Below are 7,927 nucleotides of genomic sequence, written 5' to 3'. Positions count from 1 at the left end.
GACTAGCCTTACAGAACTCCAGCTGATTGACTTAGTGTGTGCTTTCTCTTACAGATGTGGGTAAGAGCACTTCAAATACGTGAATGGGATTAATTCAGGGCTGTTGCTCTGGCAGATGACTCGGTCTACCTGCGGCTGAATGGTAGACAGAACATAAATTAAGAAGAAAAGAATTTGAATACATGTTTTTTGGTTTTGCAGCACACTCCTTCCCAGCCCTGGATCTTCAGCTATACATGCCTATGTGCATGTGCGTGCGCGCGCGCGCGCACACACACACACACACACACACACACACACACACACTGTATTCTCTCAGAGTTCGGCTCAGCTCAGCATCCCTCAGGCTTCTGCTGATGAGAACAGTGAACTCAGGGAGTTTTAGTGATGTGCTTGCTCAGATCAGCAGAGAAGGAGAAAGCCTCAGCTGGGTTTCAATTTATTTTCTAGAATAAAAAATGAGCAACAACCAAGCATGCAACCTTTTCTAAACCACACTTTAATCAAACTTGAATCTGTTCTGAAGCTCCCTTTTGTTCTCCCCCTGGCTGTTTGGTTGATGGAGTCTGATTCCCTTACTCCCAGTATGTGGATTCACAGAACTTTCTTTTACTGACAGGTTACGGAAAAACAACTTTTCTCTCATTGCCTGCTCGTGGTCAGCTTCTCTGTAAGAGCTAAAAGACTGAAGTGGGTCTGCTTTCTGGTGAGAAAAGCCGAAGGAATGTTTTGTTCACAAAAAACTTCACAATACAGATTGCTAGCCAGAGATTAAGCATGATATCATCAATTCAAAATGATAAGTTTCTTTTTACAATTAAATATAACAAGGACAAATGGATTAACTTAGTGTTTTCATCCATTATTGCAGTTTTAATTGGGTTGTTTAAACATCAAGCCATTTTTGCAATAATTTCTCACTTTGAGCACTAATTGCATCCCAAGAATTATACTAAATGGTTCATATGTATTAACTTATTTACTACTCCATAAATAATGCTCAGTGTGACATGACAAGATGTGACAGGACATGAGATAACATGAAATTATATCCGCTGCCTCTGTTGTGTAGATGAGGAAACGGCATAGAGAAAATGAGTTACTTGACTGAAATCTCTTATAAAGACTCAGATCCTGATGAGAAGCCGTGTACTTTGGGAGCCGCGTGCTTTAGCATTAGCCTTAGAAAATAATGTTACAGTTTATGTATTTCTTTATTTACTTATTCATTTATTTAGAGTGTATATTTGTGTCAGTACGTGTATATGCATATTGTACATGTTATAGTCAGAGGATAACTATTAGCAATCCTATTTAGGATAAAACTCTTGTGTTAAGGACACCTTTGTGTGTTCCTCTTCCCAAGTGCATACTTTGGAACTAAACCCCCAAAGGTGATTGGAGGTGAGGTTTTGTGAGGTGGTTAGGCCATCAGAATGGAGCTCACTAGCAAAGGGCACTGGTGCTTCTATACAGAGATTCCACAGAGCTGTCTTGTTGCTCCTACCATTCAAGAACACAGTTGAAGGACAGTTGTCTGTAAACCAAGAGAAGACCCCCCATACCACACCTCAGATCCCTCTTCACCTCAAATTTCCTAACCTCTGCAACTCTGAGCAATAAGCAGCCGTGGTTTGAGCCGTACACTCTATGGTATTTCGCCAAAGCAGCCTTCCCAGTCTGAGACATATCTAACGCCAAATACCTGCAGCTTCTATCATATTTATCAAAAGCAAATCATAATTTATCTTTACAAGTCCTAGGCAAAATCTGGCATGTTTCTTTCACACCTTTCCAGGTATCTACCATCCTCTTCCGTTGACTTTATCTATCTCTTTCCCTCTACTCAGGGCTCTGGCGTCTTAGCATGCCCCATGGAACATTATTCAGGACAGCCCTTCCACCTAACACCGCCCCCACATCTCGGCCCCAACATCCCACATAGGAATGTAAATTGTCCAAATGTACTTTGACCATCCTAAGGTAAACACGAATAGACTTTATGTCTAAAGAGAACTTGTTGGTTAGCCAAGAGTAAACCTTTAGGGCAAACAGTTACTTCTCGGGTTTCATTTTTCTAAGGTTGATTTCAATCTAGCAAAAAAAAAAAGAAAAAAAAGAAAAAGAAAAAAAAAAGAAAAAAAAGAAAAGGCAATGCAAAACCTGGAGCGGAACTCAAGAGCACAGAGGAGCAAGTCTGACTCTCCACGGCTCCCGTGGGCCTGGAGGGCAGTGGGCTTTTCTAACCACGGAGGAAAACAGGCAATCACCGGAGCTCTGCCTGTGTTGGGGAACACAAGCAGAGTACAGCTCAAGGGCCCACCCTCTTAGCCTATAGGAAATGCCAGCAGTCCTGCGGCTGCTTAATTCTATATTGGGAGTCTACCTATGGATGCACTGCTAAATGAACACGCTTTACCCTCCGGGGCTCCTTCATTTTAGCCTCTGTGAGTGGCGGACATTATTGGAGCCTGGAGGGGGGGGGGGGGGGGAGCCCGTACATGATTGTGGCCTCTTCAGAAGAAAGAGGTCGAGACTGGACTGAATTGTGTGTTGTTGTTGTTTGTTTATTCTTAACTCATGGCTAGCTCTGCATCCACTTAAGTTGTATCTGTCATTTGCTTTATTGATTACATTAAAAAAAGAAAAAGAAAAAAAAATTCACAGTTTGCTTAAGTCTTGACCCTACAAAAGTCAAGAAACATTTCTGTAGCCTGTCTGGCTTTTGTTATCCTAATGGATTACAAAGGAATGGAGTTTGCTGGAAGAAGATTTAGGGCCTCGCTGGATCTTTAGTTTGCCTTTTTCCCCTCACTCTCTGCTTCTCTCTCCTCTAGTCTGTAACTCAGGGGACTGCTCTCTGTGGATATGCTCTGGCTTCCTTGCCATCAGTTTGAGGAGCACTAGTGGGATTGTCTGCGAGAAATGGAGTCCAGAAGGAAAGATCTTCCTGCCCTCTTCCCTAAAAGTGGGTGACTGCAGGGCTGTGTAATCTGTGCTGTGAATGGGTTCATGTTGGAAGACTCAGGCTCTTGGTTTAACACTTTATCATCACGGGCTTGAAACTATTACCAGTCTTATATTTGAGTGCATAGTTCATAAATAAAATCCAAAGGGAGAATGAAGCACTTATGTACATAGAAGAGTTCCCTGTATTCATGAGTCTGACATTTCTGCTTAGAGCATTTGAATAGATTCCCATGACAATAGGATATTCTAAGAGATTCTTAGAATAATAGAATTTTCCAGCACCCATGCATAATGCACTAGAGTTAAGAAAAAAAAAGACTCAAAGCAATTCTGGATGGTTACTCCATACAACACAATCCCTGCAGCCAAGGCTCAAGAGAGATCCTGGAAAGGGGACTGAAAGCTTCTAAGAGTGAGAGAGGACCGGGATGTCTCCCAAGAGAGGGCATCTTCTATATACGATAGGGAGTTGCATCCATAGACTCTTAATAGTGTAGTCACTTAAACAAGATCTACACAATGACAATACCAGTTGACACACCATCATGGAATGGAGAAATTTCACTAGGCCCACATCAGAAGAAGAGCTATAGCAATTAATGGTTGCTAGGAGATAGTAAATCAGTCTTCTCTAGGGATAAGCCCCCTGATATATATTATCCAATCTCACGTGGCCATCACTAAATATACACACATGAGCAATGGTAAACAGACTCAGCAGGCTGTCTTTCTGTATATGTATATAAGCGCACGTGCACACACACAGATATATAATAACTAAATAAACCATGGAGTTGTGAGGAAGTGGGGCTGATGGGGAAGGTTGGAGGAGGAGGGGAAGCAGAAAACAACGTGAATACAGTACTCAGGAATGACATTCTCAAAAAAGAAAAATAAACATCTAAAATGATATAACATAAAATTTAAAAATATTCTTCTTCCACAATATAAAAAAAAGACTCAAAACAAATTCAAGGTAAGCCAAGTACTTCATCAATTCATGAAGTTTTGCTTTTCATTTCAACCAAAATTGCTTGAAATTCATAAGAGAGGCAGTGGTATTCTACCAGCAGCCAATGAACCCTACTATGCCTTTCCCTTTTTACCTAACTTCCCTGTATTAACCCGCTGTTTCCATTAAAAATGAGACCATAGAAGAAGAGGAAAACCAACCAAGGACAAGGGCAGGTCCTTTTCCTTTCAGCATATCCAGATTCACCAGCAAGCCAAGTGAGAATAGTGGTATGACACATACATGTAAAGAAATGAAGTAAAACAGGTGAGTTTGTTTTGTGTAGTATTTCCACTGCTCCTCTCTGGAGAAGACACATATGTGTACCATCTATCATAATCTGTGAAATGTGCACATCATAATTTTGGAGATTCTGCAAAGGAATTGAATATTCTTATAATGCATTTAAAGCTAGCAGAGATAGATGAAAAGTTTTTTTATTAATGATTAAAAATTGTTTTCTTTCGTGTAGAATTATTAATAGGAATGTTTAAAAAAACAAGGAAGTTGGGGCTGTAGGGAAGGCTCAGCTGTTAAGAGCACTGACTGTTCTTCCAGGGGTTCTGCGTTCAATTCCCAGCAACCACATGGTGGCTCACAACCATCTGTAATGGATCTGATCACAGCTACAGTATACTCATATACATGAAATAAATAAATCTTTTTAAAAAAGGGAGTCAGGCAGGTACTGTGGAGCATACCTTAAATCCTAGCCCTAGGGAGGCAGAGGCAAGCAGGTAAGTCTCTGTGATTTCCAGGCCAACTACAGCCATAGTTCTTTGTAGTGAAACCTTGTCTCAAAACAAACACCATCATCACCACCAAAAACTCTCCAGAAATAAAGGTGCAGTGGGATGAATTACAGGAGGAAAGCAAATGCCTTCCCTTTCAAGGCATCTAGCCCCCACATTGCATACATTTTTTTTCACTTTTCTCTAGGTCCTAAGATAAGTAGTGAACTTTGGTTTGTGGTGGCTACATTCTTCCATCCATCAAAGGTCAAAGACCTTGGGAGGACACCACTCTGGGCTCTCTGTTCTAGAGCTGTGCCTTTCCCCTTGTGCTTTCAAGTCTGATCCTGAGAGCACTTGCTCCTGTCACCAGTCCTAGGGTGGGTTGTTAAAGTATTAATTTAAAAAGTAGCTTGATTTTTTTTATATCCCAGCTAGCTTCCAAGTAAATGAGACAGAAACTACAGATAGATGTGATAAGCTTTACAGCACAAGGTCTGAGCAGTCATTGATCTATTCTAAGCCTCTAAACTAACCTGGCTACCTCCTAGACAGACCCTTGAGATACTTTCATTTTAGTATTGATTTGGCTCTCTCTGCTCCAGGTGTTTTACCATGGTGTCTCTGGGACCCTTTCCTCCTCATGCTGACCTCATTCTCACGCTCTCACTCTCGCTCTTGGAATTGGAAGTCCACCTCTATTCTCTCCCCTACTCAGCCACTGGCTGATGTGCTTTTATTGAAAAATCACAGAATAAATGGAGAGAAGTGTTCATACAACATTGAAACAGGATATACTCAGAATAAGCATTACAATGCCCTGTCTGGCCTGCAACCAGATATGGGGGCAGAGAAACCCTCATTTGAATAATACAAAGATAATTTTTACACAGTTCACAGTAACATTATGCCAGCAGTGGGTGGGAGAATGCATGTTAGTAAAGAACAGAAGGAGACTTTATCTTTCCATGTTATTTCTCCCAGTGTTCTGCATGTGCGCTTCTTAGCTGTCGTCTTTCACTCCACTTATCCTATTCTCTGTTCACATTTTATTATAGACTACTCAAATACAGAGGAATGGAGAGAACATCCTACCAGGTCCCCATGCACTCATTGTACAGCTTTACAATTTGTCATCCTTTAGAGTATGATGTTTCTTTCTTGCTGGGATCATGGCTGAGATCAAGCCTAATCCTATCATTGAATTATTGAAGGTCACTACATTCTTGTCTCTAGCTGGGAACAATAACTTGAAAGCATACCGCTAAAAATAAAATTAATCCACAGATAAAGACAGTGGAATGGTCTTAAGATGATGGAAACTTCCAGGAAGCTATGAGAGGGACTTGTAGCGATAGGGAGTATGGAACATGAAACAATTACTTCCTGTAATCAGGCAAGGCTTCCAATGGAGGGATGGGGACACCAAATCAGCCACAAAACCTTTGCCGCACCATTTTTTCCTGCCTTTAAGATGGCAGGGATAAAGAGAAAGCAGAAAGTGAGGGAATGGCCAACATGACAGGAGAAAGAGACCATTCCTTACACTATTAATAATATTCTGTTATATTTGCAGACAGGAGGCTAGCATAAAAATTATCTGAGTGGTCTCACTCAGCAGATAATGAAACTAGATACAGAAACTCACAGCCAAACATTAGAAGGAGCTCTGGGAATCTTGTGGAAGAGTGGGAGAAAGGTTCAAAGGAGTCACGAAGGTCAAGGACACCACAAGAAAACCTATAGAATCAACTAACCTGGGAACACAGGGGCTCATAGACTATCCTCTCCATGAGAATATTGATGTGAGGCTGTATCATAACATGTATTTACCTTCCACAATTTCATAAAAATCATTCTGTCATTAATGAAATCTAGCAAAGCCAAAAGGTCTTATCCACAAGGGTGGAGTCATTTATGATGTAATACCCTGGTCTATTTCTTTTTTTTCCAGAAAGAAAAAAATATCTTTTCTGTTTATTTTTAGCTCATGGATCCTAGACACAATAACAGTAACATGTATTTGGGAGAGGATTCTTTTTTACTGTGCCCTATCAAGGTACCAAAGTATTATCCAAAATCAATGTGACAGAGATTAGAGAAAGAACTAATAGCAATTGAAGAGCCTCTTTGTGTCACAAGTACTATATTTTTAGCAGTTTCATGTTCACAGAATCCTGGAATGTAGCTGTTCTTACTCCATGAGTATTAGAGGGGAGGGAGAAAAGTGCATCTCTTGGAAGACAAATTGTCCTGGGGACCACAGTAACATTAGTTGCAGTAGCTAACTATGTATCCTTTGCCGTACCTGACTCTACGTAAGCTCTTGATTTCCAGTATTAAATTTAACTCTGGGTGGTAAATCACATTATGTCCATAATACAGATGAGCTGAGTTTAGCATCTTGTCTCTGGACACAATGATAACAAGTCAATTCAGAGTCAGTCCTGGCTGACTGAAACCTGCTGTTCTCTGGCTCCCAAGAGAAATGGCTGCTATAATTTCTTGTTCTGTCTTGAGCTACTCTTGGCCTTTATCAACATTCATTCAATCATCCTTAGTTAGAAAATGGTCTTGCTAAGGGATACAGAACCAAATGTGAGTAGACAGGCCCTCAATCATTACAGTGAATCTCACAATCAGTCCCAGCAGGGGACTTGCTTGCTCCTTTCTCGCCTGCCTTTCTAACACAATTTTCTCTTGGTAGTGTCTCCAAATGTGTTTGCACACATGGTCTTATGACTTTTAAAAAGCAATGCGTTCCTCCTTGTATTTTAATATTGATACCTCAATATTTTATTATGTGACAAAAAGCTGTATATTTATAAACAAATTTAAATTCTAGTACTTATAAAGAATATTTTTAAACTATCACAGCATTAGTTGGTAATTTATACAGTGTAGACTAGACAGTAAAACAGTTTAGTTGTCCCATCTTATTTTTATTATATTTATTAATATTATATATATAATTATAGTGAAATGATTACTACAGTAAAACAGATTGACATGTATATCACTTTCTATAATTCCTTTTTATTGGTTGTGTTAATAGCACCTAAAATGTACCCTGTTAGCTAATTTTCTGCATATAATCTAGTATTATCAAGTATAGTCCTCATACTATACATCACAATATGATCATCACACATATGATCATCACACACATGACCATCACACATATGACCATCACACATATGACCATCACACATAT

Source organism: Grammomys surdaster, unplaced genomic scaffold, assembly GCF_004785775.1.
Source record: "Grammomys surdaster isolate TR1022 unplaced genomic scaffold, NIH_TR_1.0 543, whole genome shotgun sequence".
Classification (NCBI taxonomy): Eukaryota; Metazoa; Chordata; class Mammalia; order Rodentia; family Muridae; genus Grammomys; species Grammomys surdaster.
Note: the sequence above shows the minus strand (reverse complement) of the source record.